Source organism: Paramormyrops kingsleyae, chromosome 13 (assembly GCF_048594095.1).
Source record: "Paramormyrops kingsleyae isolate MSU_618 chromosome 13, PKINGS_0.4, whole genome shotgun sequence".
Lineage (NCBI taxonomy): Eukaryota > Metazoa > Chordata > Actinopteri > Osteoglossiformes > Mormyridae > Paramormyrops > Paramormyrops kingsleyae.
This window is the reverse complement of record NC_132809.1, coordinates 24,761,397-24,777,251: the sequence shown is the minus strand read 5'-3', so window position 1 is coordinate 24,777,251 and position 15,855 is coordinate 24,761,397.

The following is a 15,855-nucleotide window of genomic DNA, read 5'->3' as shown; positions in this document are numbered from 1 at the left end:
TGACCACTGAGTGTCACAAAGTAATGCATGCGTTCGTTATCATAAACCACTTTATTTAACCCGAATTTTTAATATAATAGGTTTTATGGCAGTCCGGTCCTAAGTACTAGATGTCCGTAAGTTGAACATTCTAAACCCAGGATCTGCCTTTACACAAGGTAGATAAAAACTCACCTACATAACGAAAAACGCACTATGGAAAATTCTGAGACACAAACTTGCCTAAAAAGAAGTACATTCTACGCAGGAAACAGGGATACCATGTCTGTTCCACACACTGAACAGAGGAAGGATTCCAACCTACTGTACCAAACCCGAACATGTGATGCCATTGTAGTACTTTCTAGGTCTTACGACATTTATCATAACATGAACAAATTCATTGTGCCCAATGTATCAAACAGACTACTGTTGCAATCGTTTGAAGATAATTCCCTTGAAGATAATTCAGAGAACAATGTGATAAAATTTAAATGTGCGAATCTGGAAGGTAATGATATAAACTAGCATGAGAAAGATGTGGTCCAGTACGGCCATATAATAGTGTAACAGAGCTGTATGCACTGATGAAGACACATTTATCACCACTTTAATTCATTGGAAGTTACCCTGTTAGTAGTGAGAGTCACACATGTCACTAGTCATTGCCGTAATGGCTGCTTAGGAGATTCACACTGTTGTTCTGCTCCTATCGTAACCCTCTCCCCAGATGTCCATCCTCATGCAATGCATATCTGCCTCAGGCTCTGCCAAGGCCCTCAGAAGAGCTCCTTCATGTTCAGAATAACAGAGAGTCCTTGGCCTGGGTTCACACTGACGGAGAGCGGTCCAGGGAGAAGCGCAGTGCATCTAATGGCTTACAGAGCAAGGAAAGACTTCGGCCTGCTGGCTTGGTCCTTCTCCTGGTTTTTCTAACTGGGGAGAAAAAGTTGTAGGGAAAATGTTTCAGTTCCCAGCAGGAGTCGCTTACAGAGACCAAGATATCTGTATCCAAGCATGCTTAAACCTGTCGAATCATTGTTTTTAAAGAGATGGAATTAGTAGATAACATATCTGTTCAGTGTCCAGATTCAGACCGGTTTGGAGACACTATAGAGAGAGCGTTAAGGGAGGGACATAACTCAGCCCTCCCACTGACAGGAAGACCTCCCCACAGACATGAACGCACGAATGTGGCCAGAGTATGCCGGACACCTGCCAAGGGGGCAGGATCAAGCAAATCCTCGGATGCCTTGAAAAGTTCTAACAGGATTGAAAGTTCCCCAAGAATACTGCTGGTTACTAGGTTACTAATACGATAACAGTGGTAGTACTACCCATGCTGGTGTATTCAGGAACACAGTTTACAGGCAAACACATGTGTGTGGGATCTCTGTCAGGAGCCAATTGGGCTGAGCTTCCAAAGGATGCCCAGGTACTAGAGTAAGCAGCACCGGCAGAATCAAGAGCTACAGCTTCCAAACAAAGCAATAACCCGATAGGACCACCATTCAGAGCAGCAGGCAAAGGGCAGCACTAAGAGCATCCAGGGAACATTTAGCCATCTAGTGTAATAGAGGTGATCTCAGAGCAGGTGAGGGGCAGGCTTGTGAAAGGGGTCGAGGGGGGCACCTGCCCCATTTGCCCCAATGTTCGAAAGTGCCCCCTTTCGAGGCTGTAAGTGCCTGCCCCTTTTCGATAAACAACAATCATGCAAAACTGCTCGCTCCCCCCTGGACAGTGAAATTCACTGAAGGGATCCCCCCCCCTCAAAAAGTTCTGTATATGGCGTATGGCACTGTTGAGGTGTTTTGTGAAGCTTGAGAGGGAATCTGCATCCAGTTAAATAGGTCATAGTGAATACAGTTTAACTCAACAGAAAGACCAATCCATCACACACACACACACCCAGGTTTGCTTTTATATCTTTTGTGAGGACCGTCCATTCAGTTCTATGGGCATAAACATAATCCTAAGTATGACAACCCTAAACACTATCCAGCCTAAACCTTAACCATCAGTAACCAAACAAAATACACAACTTTTTTGTTTTTATGAATCACAAATGCAATATTACAACACCTGCTTCATTTCTTCCATCATTTTGATATTTGTTACCATTTTTTGATTGTATTCACAGTTTTTAATAAAATTGAGCTTTACCAGGGACCAGAAGAATGAAAAAAATACACACACACAAGTTTTTGACATTTTTAGTTTTTTGATCGCAATCACAGATTTCTTATTAAATTTCCCCTTGAGGGGTGGGGACCGAAAAAATGGTCCCAACAACATGAAAATAACAGGTTTTTAATCACATTGTGGGGACATTTGGTGCTGTGGATGACAGCAAAAGCTAGAGTGAAGTGGATCAAGCAGACTGCTGTGTTGTAGGATATGAGTTGACTAGCAATGGCAAAAAGTGAGGTTGGAGATAGGACAGTAATTATTGAAGTTAATGGTTCAAAACTATGCACTATTCGAAGAGATAGAAACTTTAAGGATGGTCATAGGAAAGCTGAGAACAGTTAGGCAGACTGTAGATAAACAGAGGTAGCCTGTAAGTACCAAAGTGCTGCATTGTTTTTGCACTGTTCTCTTATTTATTCTTTTTTATCGTATTACTGACTTTGCTTTATGTGTTAATTGTCTCTTTTTACTTCTGTTATCCTTTGTAGTACAGAATTACACTTACATTATCTGTTGCTTTATGTATTGCTACTACACAAAGAATGTTCCGCCCACTAGGATCAATAAAGCTCCATCTTATCCTGTCTCATCTTAGCCAAGCCCATCGTGTTCAAGAAAAGACAGAACCCTGAGCAAAGTTTGCTGCTCTCATTATAAACCCCTGGGGCGGGTACTTCCTGGCTAGAACATTGGCACAGAGACCATACCCATTATCTCTGCAGTGTGCAAGGTGCTAGAATCTCTGCTGGTTTGGTAGCAAGTGTGACAAGAAGTGTGAAGCACAGATACATCATAGCTGGATCAGACAGAGAAGTCATCTCTAAAGAGAAGTCATGGACAGAAATAAACAAATTGTAATGCCATGCAGCCCTTTAAATTAGGAAATAAACCAAACATAATGCAACGCAGTGCTTTAAATGAGGAAATAAACCAAACATAATGCAACGCAGTGCTTTAAATGAGGAAATAAACCAAATATAATGCAACGCAGTGCTTTAAATGAGGAAATAAACCAAATATAATGCTACACATCCATTTAAATGAGGAAATAAACCAAACATAATGCTACACAGCCATATACATGAGGAAATGAACCAAATGTAATGCTACACATCCATTTAAATGAGGAAATAAACCAAATGTAATGCAACACAGTGCTTTAAATGAGGAAATAAACCAAACATAATGCTACACAGCCGTTTAAATGAGAAAATACACTAAATGTAATGCTATGCACCCAAGTGAATGAAGATGGATGTGCTGTCAGGAGAAATCCATCTATCTATTCAATCATAATCCATGACTGCTTATCCAGCACATGGTCCCGGTGAGCCTGGACCTACTCCAGAAAGCACGAGGCCGGGGACACCATGGCTATGATGTACTCAAACACCACAGGCAGTGTACAGATGCCAATTCATCTAACCACATGTGTTGGACTGCGAGAGGAAACACACGTAAGCACTCAAACAGAGCTAGGACTGGGAATCTTCACGCTTGGGGGTATGCAGCCGCAGCGCTAACTGCACCACTCTAGGGGAAAATCAAGTTAGCAAAATATTTGCGCATTTTACCTCCTATTTTGCAACATGCAGAATCACCTGAGAGGAACTTCTGTGACACGGCAAAGGACTCAGAAAAGGACCTAGCACGGGAAATTCTACAGAACCCAGGTTTCCTAGTGTTTCAGGTTATTCATAATCAGAAAGGTTCATCTTACCTTCGAGGGTACAAGAAAAAGTATTAGAAACGATGAAACAGAGGTAAAATGTTACGCATTTTCTTGGGGGTTTGAATGTTCTAATCCTCTCTTCAGCATTTGAGGCCTGGCTCACTGGGGGGGATCTGGACTCTGTTCAACCCCCAACCTCAGCCAACTTTGGAGACTTCAAGTATGGCTTTGCCTAAACAGTGTTGAAAGAAACTATCTGCCTGGCAGTGATCCATATATTTCGCTCTGCTTTTTGCTTTATTTTGTTCAAAATTTGGATCCATACACCAGCACCCTGCTGCCATAGCAGCAGTTAGTCAGGAGACAATTCAAGCCAGTCACCCCTATTTTTCTCCATTCATTTAGTAACTTCACAGCATTATATTATTCTCATCAATGCATTCCCATTGTTGTTTATTTCAAGCCATGTTCTGGATTAATCACCTGAGACCAAGGATGCATAATACTTTTGGGTGAATGAACCGCTGCTCATCACTGAACGTGGAGGTAATCAGGCAGATATGTGTAGAGCTACAATGAGTATCAACAAATCCACTTACTCAGGACTGGTTTCTCATGGTTACTGTTATGGTCCCAGTATCTAAATATAGTCAGTTACAGACCACATTCATTACATATGCAACACAACACATGGTGCTGCTGTCGTGTAAAATTTGATTTGGCCCCCATACAGTATTTTATTGACTTTCTGAACTCATATGGGGTGTGATTTGTCACATATCTTATGAGGTAACCCCCCCAAACACACACACCCACCCACCCACGCACACACACAAACTCGGCAGATAATATTTGGCAGGGATTGAGGAGGGGGTGTATGTCTTCAAATTGAAACCCAAGAGACTGTCCTGTCACTGTGCGGTCACAGTCTGACACTATCAAGTCAATTTCAAACCAAAACTCTGTCTTTTTGCCTTGGTGTTAAGTCTCATTATAGTAAAAATAAACGAGGGTATTGTAATATTGCATTTGTGATACATAAAAGCTAAAAGCTCTGAGATGAGGGAGTTAGCCCAGCATGTGCAGTGACTCACTGACAGCACTATTGGCTCCTTCTGGAGCTTTACTCTGCACATCAGTCCAGCTTGTACCTCTTATGTTCCCCATAATTACTATAAGTTAACTTTGGGTTTCAGCTTGTTGGCGACAAATGCAGCCATACAGGATTTTCCTTTTGAATATTCCTCCAAAATACTTATATATCTTGGAATAAAATTTATGAAACACGCACACACACACACAGGTTTGTAATTATATCTTTGTGAGGACTCTCCATTCCTTTCTATGGGGAAAGCTCTAATCCTAACATTACGACCTTAACCCCTACCCAGCCCTAACCTTAAGCATAAGTAACCAAAGAAAATATGAGACTTTTTGAGTTTTAGTTTTTTGATTGCATTCACAGATCTTTGTTTGGACCATTTTTCAGGTTTTTATTACATTATGTGGAACATGGGGTCCCCACAATGTAATATAAACATAATCATATGTACCTACTCACCCACACACAAACATACATTCATATACTCACACACACACACACACATACTCACATGTATACTTTATTAGTTGTACCTGTTCAACTGCTCATTGAAGCAGATATCTAATCAGTCAATCATACGTCAGCAGCACAATGTATAAAATCATGCAGATATAAGGACTTCAGTTAATATTTACATCAAACACCAGAATGGGGAGGAAAGCTGATTTAAGTGACTTTGAATGGTTGGTGCTAGATGGGCTGGAATGAGTATTTCAGAAACTGCTGATCTGCTGGGATTTTCAGACAAAAATCATCTCTAGGGTTTATAGGGACTGGGCTGAAAATGAAAAAATATCCAGTGACTGGGGTGGTTCTCTGGGCAAAAATGCCTCGTTGATGGTAGAAGCCAGACTGGTTCAAGCTGATAGAAAGGCAGCATATAACCACTCATTACAACTAAGATGCAGAAGGGCATCTCTGAGGGCACAACGCATTGAACCTTAAAGCAGCAGGAGACCACACCGGGTGCCACTCCTGTCAGCTAAGAACAGAAAACTGAGGCTACAGTGGACACGAGCTCACCAACATTGGACAATGGAAGACTGGGAAAACATTTCCAGATGAGTCTTGATTTCTGCTACATTCAGATGGTCGGGTCAGAATTTGGCATAAACAACATGAAAGCATGGATCTATCCTGCCTTATATTAACATTACAGTCTGCTGCTGGTGATGTAATAGCGCAGGGGATATTTTCTGGGCATACTTTGGGCCCCTTAGTACCAATTGTGCATCATACAAATGCCACAAACTACCAGGGTATTGTTGCTTATTTCCAGCAGGATAACACACCATGTCACAAAGCTCATATAATTTTTGACTGGGTTCTTGAACATGATAATGAGTTCACTGTACTCAAATGACCCTCGCAATCACCAGATCGCAATCTGACAGAGCACAGGGAGAGGGATATGGTGGAACAATAGATTTGAATCATGAAGGTGCAGCCAACCAATCTGCAACAACCGCGTGATGCTATCATGTCATCATTGACCAACATCTCTGAGGAATATTTCACGTACCTTGTTGAACCTATGACTGAAATAGGCTGAAATAGAGTTTCTGAAATATCTTTACTTTGTAAACTCACTACAAAAATATTTTTAAACACCCCAAGTTATCTAACTTATAACTGGTCCATTTGTCAAGTTCAAATCTTGTCAAAACTTGTTAAAATATGTAACAGTCATGGTTAAAATTCTACAGATCTTTCATACATTAATCAAATCAGAGTGAAAAGTCAAATGTTAAACTTTGACTGCGAGGACTGCATGCACGTGCCGCACCGTTTCTGAAATTACAAGCCCCATAAGTGAGCAGTTGGCACTCCAGCCTTCTTTTCCCATAGACCAGGATTGTTCAAATCTGGACCTCGATTCCAAATCCAGTCCTTGTTTTCAGTTCTCCCAGGTAGTTAGTTTAATAATTACTGATTCTGATTGGTCAGAGGCTTCACACCTGACTGACAGGTAAAGAAAGGCTGGAAGGTTGGCCTGAGAGGTGCATAGAGGTTAGTCACAGGTATTATGAATGTCTGATAGTTATACCTGCAAAATGTATTAGCTGAGAAAAGGGTTAAAGAAGACATACTTTTTTTTTCAGTTGAGTCACCCAATTTATTGTTGTTTCAATTTAGAAATTACACAACAATATACAATAAAGTTCACAAAATACAATATCAACATCTTTGGAGTGTTCCCATCCATTCCATCCATCTGTTTATGTTTACTGACCTCTCTGTAAACCCTTCTGACCAAGGTTTTTAAGTGGTCAATCCAAAAATACTGAACGCTGCAGGCCGCCCCATTGCTAAACACCATAACTGAGCCAAAGCCCCATACCAATAGGAAATGCGCATTGTTCCAAATCCTATTGCTATAATAAGTGTAGCTTCATATTGAACACAAAGTAATAAAACAGGTAAAAAATCAGACTACAGTGCTTATATTTGCAGAAATTAAGTCTACTGCCTCTATTTGTACCTCTGCGAAATAAAATCATGCATCTGCAAAAGAAACACTTACTGTAACTGGACAAAGTGGACTGATTAGGAGTCTATTGATGATTTACTCTAATGAATAATTGTGCTTTGTTTGTTTTCCCTCAATCAGTGATGGAAAATATTACCTTTTCTGGTCTTCTGAGCACACCAACTGGGAAAAGAACAACAGATGCTTTATACCTGGGCCAATGTGACATCTTACCTTACTGAATTTTATTTGCTTGAAATTAATTGCGTTCAAAAGTACACACTTATCCTAACATTTTTGTGACTGGAAATTTAATGCTCATTTAAAGGGTGAAAAATATCATGAGGGGCAGCTGTCCAACCATGGCTACTATTTGAAAAACATTGTTAAAAACACTCTAAACCTTTGTGAACCTTTAATATGCCCAAGGGTGTCATATATTTTGTTTGTTTTCTGTCAGCCTGACCGTGATTCCCCGCTCCCTGCTCGCTCGCCCGCCCAACATGCAGTCACTACAAATAAACAACAAATCAATTCTTCTCACAATTTTATTGGTTTACGCTAACATTCTAAAGGCATACAGGTATACATTGGACAATTGTTTTTAATTGAATCACTTTTCAGGAGAAATGAAGCATTGTTTCAATGACCTGTTTCAATCCATTTTATATGTCAGTTAATGAGAACACCAGCTCAGCTGCTGAAATCTAAAATTGAAATAAATAAATAAACTTTAAACAGGCTAAATGTTTTTTTTTTCCTCAGGACAACTTACTGTACTGTGCATACTAAGGAAGCATATTTAAGCATATTTTTTCAAGAGCACGTTTTTCTCAAATTTATTACGTACGTATCAGTCAAAATATTTTAACAGTTGCCAAAAATATACTAGTGGTCGGCGACATTGCAATTTACAAGCCTGACAGTGATGCAGCTGCATAGGATGTTCTCTCTGGTTCCTCTGTGGAAGCTGGTGAGGATGGGAGGAGGAGGTCGACTTTCTGCAGCGTCCTCGGGAATTGTAGTTGCTGTTGGACTTTATTGGAGATGGTCATGGTGTTGAAGGTCCACACGAGGTCTTCTGTTATTTACACTCGGAGGAACTTCATGCTGCTGTCCCCACAGCAGAGTCATTGATACTGATGTCCAGCCCAGTGTGAACAGCAAGAGTACTCCAGAAGTCAATAATCATCTCTTTTGTTTTATTCAGATTTAGAGTCAGATTGTTGCCTCAACATCAATCCACCAGCCATCTGTCCTCTGTTCTATACTCATCTCCTTCCATCAAACCAGAATGCAGAACCAAATTATTGCAAATCAGTGCAAGTCAACCATTCCATCTTGACAGCTACACTATTTAATATCAGTCAAAATGCTGACTTTGCACCCATTATACTACATATGTAATAAAAAGTACATGACATGAACTAACTATGGACTAGATCCAGATCCTGGTATATTTGAAAGGATAAGGGAGAACTGAGAAGAAAGTAGTGCACAGGAAAAAAGCATGCAAGTGAAAGAGATACAGTTATACTCTGTGAAAGTCAGCTGAATAATCCTAAACCTAACCCTTACCCTCCAGTTAAAGTTGAATCATCATCTACTCCACTTTCTCTCATACCATGCAATAAAAATAGTGAATCCAACACTGTAAAAGCTGGGAGAGCTTAAAAATCTATTTTTCTCGTTTGTTTGTCAGTTCAAAGAACTGAATAAGCACTGAAATATATACATCAAGTTTCCAGATGGAGCAAATGCTTCCTGACATTATTCTGACAGAAGTAATATAATGATAAATTCAAAGTGGACTCACAGTCCAGCCAGTACAATCATGGACTGAATTACATCATTCAGGAACAGGCTGAAAGGTATGAGTATCCAGCATTTTCACTTATCACACACTTGTGAGGCTCACTGGGATTTTACGCTACAGAGACCCCAAGGAGCTCACAAGCCATCTCTCCCCGAAAACACCTCATTAGAGCCACCCCAGTCCATGCTCACTCGTCATCAGATAAACCCAAAATACTAATTATAAACCTTGCAGCTCATACTGTATTCCACATTCTTCAAAGCAGTTGCTACCCTCATGACCATCTATAAACAGAACAAGATAGACATATGACTGGTAAAGCAATGATGAAACTTTTACAGGCAGGACCAAACTGGAGTGCAGTTGCTGGCATGAAAATGCAACTCATGTCATCTACAGGCTGCTTAGTTTTTTTTGGATAAACATTGATTGAATTTACAGATATCAAACTTCCTTTGTGTCTGTTATAGCCACAAAGGAACAATCATCATTATCATCCTCATCATCATCATCATCATCATAGTCAGGCAGATGGTGTGTCTCCTGTGTGAAGCATTGTTAGGCCCCCACTACTTCTGACTTACACCGTTTTTATTCCATGCTTTATTATCTGGGAACTGCTCAAGACCCCTGATTTAAGCACTTTTCCCAGGAATAGCCATGCATGGGGACCCATTTCAGGTCAGTCTGCACTGCAAAGTATGCAAAGGACTCAGTCATAAAAACCACACACATCTCCCATGTGATATGCACATTCATTTTATCGTTTAATAATTGATATGGGTTGATATGAATTGTCAAAAATAGCTAATGTTTGATTTCTCAAGTATAGTCAATAAAATACAGTTCAATAAAATATGCAAGTAACAATAAAACGGAAGCTGGTAAAGTGATATCTTCCCAGAAATTTTTGAAAAGTTTGTTGTCTTTTACGTAATTTATAATGTTACAATTGAACAAAAATCCCGATTTGAACGGGATTCAAAGCCTATGGGCACAAGGCAGGGACCAATCCAGGCTGGTTAGTTTGGTAACAAACCCAATTCACCTTAGCATGTTTTTGGACTGTGGGGGGGGGGAGGGGGGAATGGGTGACCTGGAGGAAACTGAGCGACAGCACAGGGAGAACATGCAAACTCCACTCATGATGGTGGAGACCTGAGCCCTGGTCACATGGGAGTGAAGCCAGGGCTAACCACTGTACCACCACTGCATCTCTCCCACATGTTTTTTTTTACAACATAGAGGTGATGATGCTATGCTATAGGAAAACTTTTGATCTTCCAAGTACACCTAAATGTTGCCTCTCTGCCTCTCTCAAGAAAAACTTCCTGTTTTCTGAGCAGCTGTAGAATCGTAGAATCTCCAGGCAGTGCAGCTTCCTTTTCGTATCTCCAGAGCCTGAGAAACACAAGTTAATGTTCGTCTGCCAGACTGCTCTTTGGCCATTTACTAAATTCAAGGGTCAGAAGACCATATGGTCAGAGGGTCATATGTCCAATTGAAGGAGACATTTACAATGAAAAATATTGCATAAGCTTGAGTCTGAAGACACAGTATTTTGTCTGCAACTGCTCTAAAAGGTAGAACAATTTTTTTTTTAAATCCTATATATTATTTTTTGTTCACGATTCAGGAATTCATTCACTTTCGTATTGTCACTGTGAACTGACATAACTAACATATCAAAACAAAAATATTTACTTTGTGGAGCATTCAGTTACTTGGCATTTTGACACAAAATATCTAAAGCTAAAAGCACTCAAGAATACCATCCAAAAACATGGTATTGAATAGGTATTTTCAAGGTATATTTTTGTTTTGGTTGTAACAGAAATAGCATAAAATTACTCTGTGGTTCCTGATAGAGGCTGTGACCCTGAACTAGCCAACTGAAATTGTTGGTCAGAAAATACTCTTTTTAGTTATTATGTCACATTACCTCCAAACTCTCACCAGTGATCCTCCTTGCCAGAATACTAAATGGACTGTTTGGTTTCCTAATTGACTTATAAGTGTCATCAAATAACCTGTATATATTGAAATCTGTGGAACTCAACCAGTAGTGGACAGAGTACCCAAAAGCCATTAAAATACGATTTGAATGAAAGTCTTGCAGTATCCGATATTAAGAGTACTTGAGCATCAAAAGTATTTAGCTGGGACTAAATGTAGGCTTCACTAAAGTGGTACAATTCAGCCACCCATTCCTTTATTTGTTACCTCCTAGTGAGGCTGCTTCAATTACGGTGTGATTTGGCAGAGCACTCTCCAAACTACAAGTATTCCATGCCTGGGGAAAACAAAGCAAAATTAGGCTGGCCATGTAAATTGTAATGAGTAGTGCCCATTGTCAATAGAAATACATTACAGTAAAAAGTACATTTCTTTATCATTGTATTGAGTAGAAAATGAAAGTTGCTAATATTGTTAATAAGTTCAAAGTTACCAAAATAATACTTACAGTACAGTAGTGAAATACAATTACTCAAATACTACACACCACTCTCAATGCAGTGAAAAGTCTCTTTCCTCTTCTGAGTGTCTTGATTTGATTCCTGATTCTCTTTTCATGGCCGTTTGGTTTGCTTACCCATTTCACAATACACGATTGTCATTATTGCCGTCTTTGCTTCTGATTGACCTCTGTCTGACCCTCAAGTCAGATTTTGGATTAGTGATTTGGCAGTTGGTGATAAACACTGCCATTGGATCACATGTTGCAAGTTTATTGTCTCTGTGACTGATTCATTTTTACTGAAGACTGCTGGATGTTGTTGAAGATTATTACTGTAGCATCTTTTACCTTCAAATTAAAAAGAATAGAACATTATAAAGGGTCTTTCATTTAGAGAAAGGTTCCAACATTTACCCCATACAGAAACTTACCATTTAGGTGAGAGATGTCACTCATAATCCAGTGTTATATTGCAAGTAATACAGTTTTTATGGCTGGAATATCAGATACAGTCTGCTGTGATGCACATCATCCTGGCTGGAATATCAGATACAGTCTGCTGTGATGCACATCATCCTGGCTGGAATATCAGATACAGTCTGCTGTGATGCACATCATCCTGGCTGGAATATCAGATACAGTCTGCTGTGATGCACATCATCCTGGCTGGAATATCAGATACAGTCTGCTTTGACGCACATCATCCTGGCTGGAATATCAGATACAGTCTGCTGTGATGCACATCATTCTGGCTGAAATATCAGATACAGTCTGCTGTGATGCACATCATTCTGGCTGGAATATCAGATACAGTCTGCTATGATGCACACCATTCTGGCTGGAATATCAGATACAGTCTGCTGTGATGCACATCATCCTGGCTGGAATATCAGATACAGTCTGCTGTGATGCACATCATTCTGGCTGGAATATCAGATACAGTCTGCTGTGATGCACACCATTCAAATGTTTGAAAAAGACGGAGACATTTTTACAAAGCAATAGTGCAAAAATGCTCTTATATGTCTCAAATCTCAATAATCATCTCTTCTATTCACAGATTCTGCCAAAATCAAATGGGAGTTACAGAAACCCAGTTGTATTTTTCACAATAAAACAGCAGGAAATCAGTGGCTTCTTACTGTCAATGAAATCTTGATGGTACCAGAATATTAAGGTAAGCTGTGAATTTTTGGTGACAAGTCTGAAAGTGTAGCTAATATTTAGAGTACAGAGATACCAAACATACTGTAGGCCTATGTGACAGAAAGCTTCCACATGTCTTCAGTGCTAGCATGTCTCCTGGCAGAGGTGGAAAGATCAGGTTCAGAAAGTGCCAAGGTTTTGTTTCAACCAACCAGTTGAGTACTCTACGACTGTGACTCTTTATACTAAGCTGGTTGGTTGAAAGAAAATCTTGGTCTGACTTTGTACTTTCTGGACCTGATCTTTCCCACTCTGTGTCCTAGCATGTAGAGTAATGGTCGCAAGGTCTGTAACTAAATTTACAGCCAAACACTAATTATGAGCTGCAGCATCACTGTACAGAAAACTGTAAAGGACAGCAGTAATAGAAAATTTAAAAATTAAATTACACTTGTTTACATATAGTACATTTCCCAAAAACAGATACTCCACAGCACTGAACAAATAATCCAGAGAGTTCCTGTAAGTTTTCATTTGTGAATCCTTTGTAACTCCAAGTAAATCTCTACAATATTTTTTCTTTAGTATAAACCCTTGAGAGTCTCATTAATACTTCTGTTTTTTTTGTCATGCTGGGTATTAAAATACAAATGCTATTTACAAAACAATACAACAACACTTAAGGCATCCCCCAAAAACTCAAGATTTATAATCTTCAAGATAAACACATTCTTTGCTCAAGGAAAAGAATGGCAATAATACTCATCCCTGTTATATGTATTCAGGCTGTTTGCTGTTTATTGGGGGGGGGGGGGGGGGCATTGCCTGGAATTTCTGGCTAGGCTGTTTTTTATTAATGGGAAGTGATACCATTCCTATGCTGTTTGCAATTTGCTATTTGTATTTTCTAAATAGTTATGCTCATTAAATAAAAATCAGTTAATAATACTGTGGCCTGCAAATGCATTTGTGCTTGATAGGTATTATTCAGAGATTAATTTAAAGTTTAAAATTTAAACCTGTCATTAAGCCTTTTAAATCAAACCCAACAAAAGAATGCATGTGATATCTTTCATTAAGAGAATAATAATTTGAAAAAGGCAGTTCACATTGAGAAAGACAAATTTTTCAGTTCAAATCTCTGATACACATTCTGCTGCAAATAATGCGACATTCGTCCTAGGTTTTAGATACACATTTATCTTTTGACATCCTGCAGTAAATATGTGGATCCATTGATGCTGGTCATAACACATACACCAATGAACCATAACATTAAAACCACTGATAGGTGAAGTGAATAACATAGATTACCTGGTCAAGGGTGTCATTTTATATTAGGCAAGTGAACAGTCAGCTCTTGTAGTTGCTGTGTTGGAAGCAGGAAAAATGGGCAACCGTAAGGATCTAAGTGACATTGACAAGAGCCAAAATGTGATGGCTAGACGACTGGGTCAGAGCATCTCCAAAACGGCAGGTCTTATGAGGTATTCTTAGAATGCAGTGGTCAATACCTACCAAAAGTGGTCTAAACAGGGAGGAGAGTAAAAAAATTAGTGGTAGATGAAAAAGGGGGCAGGGGAAGAGGACCCAAAAAGCCCCCAGCAGCAGGCTTGCTGTTACATCCAAACTAAATAAGAACTAATAATATGGAGATAAATCAAATTCGAAACAGAACATAATCTGTGCCATTATATTAAAATGTGCAGTATCTGACCTGTTATACTCACACTCAGACCTTGATGAAACACTCTATAAACTCAGCGTTTCGTCTCACGCTTTGGGCAGGAATGCTGTGTAAATGTGAAATGGATCCACAGAACACTGCTGACTACAAATCAAATCAGAGCTTATTTATCCAATACACAACAGTACAGCAAACAGCAGGACAAACGATCAATTAAATGAGTTTCCCTGAGAGCTTCCTATAGTAAATGATGGACATATGTAAGTAATATGAAATATATATGTAAAAGAGTACACAGTAATAGTAAAATAGTAACACTAACAGGCTGATCAGCTATTGAGTAGCCTCACTGCTTGTGGGTGGAAACTCGGTTTGTGATGCTCTGGTTCCTTTTCCTTGATGGCAGGAATGAACAGAGTGTGTGGTTGGGATGGCTGGGGTCCTTGAGGATGGTGCTGACTTCCTCCAGGCATCTACTTGTGCAGATATGCTGGATGTTAGGCATGTTACATCCGCCTCCCTCTGTTCCGACTGCACCAGTCCACTGCAAGGCTTCCTGGTTGTGGGCTGTGCAGCTTCCGTACCCTGTGGTGATGCAGCCACTTAGGCTGCGTTCTATGCTGTGCCTGTAGACAGAAATATGAGGCTTATTGTTTCGTATCTCCTGAGCGAGGAAGTGCATCATTACAGGGGGACGATGTCACTGTCCTGCCACGGCTGCCATGTGCTATATCGCAGGTTTTCTGTTGACACTCTCCTCTTGGCCTACAACGGCTCCCGAATTTTAAGACATGATATAAACATTACAGAGATTTTGTAAATAACCTGTGTTGTAAAATATGTTTGAGATGCCTTCCTTATATTAGTATATCAGCTACTGACTGGCCTGTCAAAAGAGAACAGATGGTAATGATATACTGTACAGCTTTCTTGTATCTGTATTTGAGCTGTGAAAACAGTTTGTGATAATTACATTTGTCTGGCTTTTGACTATCATTGGTAGTGAAAGTGAGGGTTCAGTGTTACTGTGGACTGATTAGACATGATTTTTGTGGAGGGTGGGGATGGTTTTGGCAAACAGAGCTCATTATCTTTGAACAATGCTGTAGCAAACTGATGTGGGTTGTGCATTCTGCATAAAGCCCATGGCATTCTATGTCCTGCTTACCGTTGGGGGTTCCTTGTGCTCTGCGAACAGGCCATGCCTTCTTGGACCCTGTCTAGGATTAGCTGTGTTTCACCACCAGTTCACAGAAAGTTCAAGGACTGGAATTAACTCTGTGTCAAGCAGCCCTAGTCAGATTACTTAATATTCCACGACGCCACCATGCACCA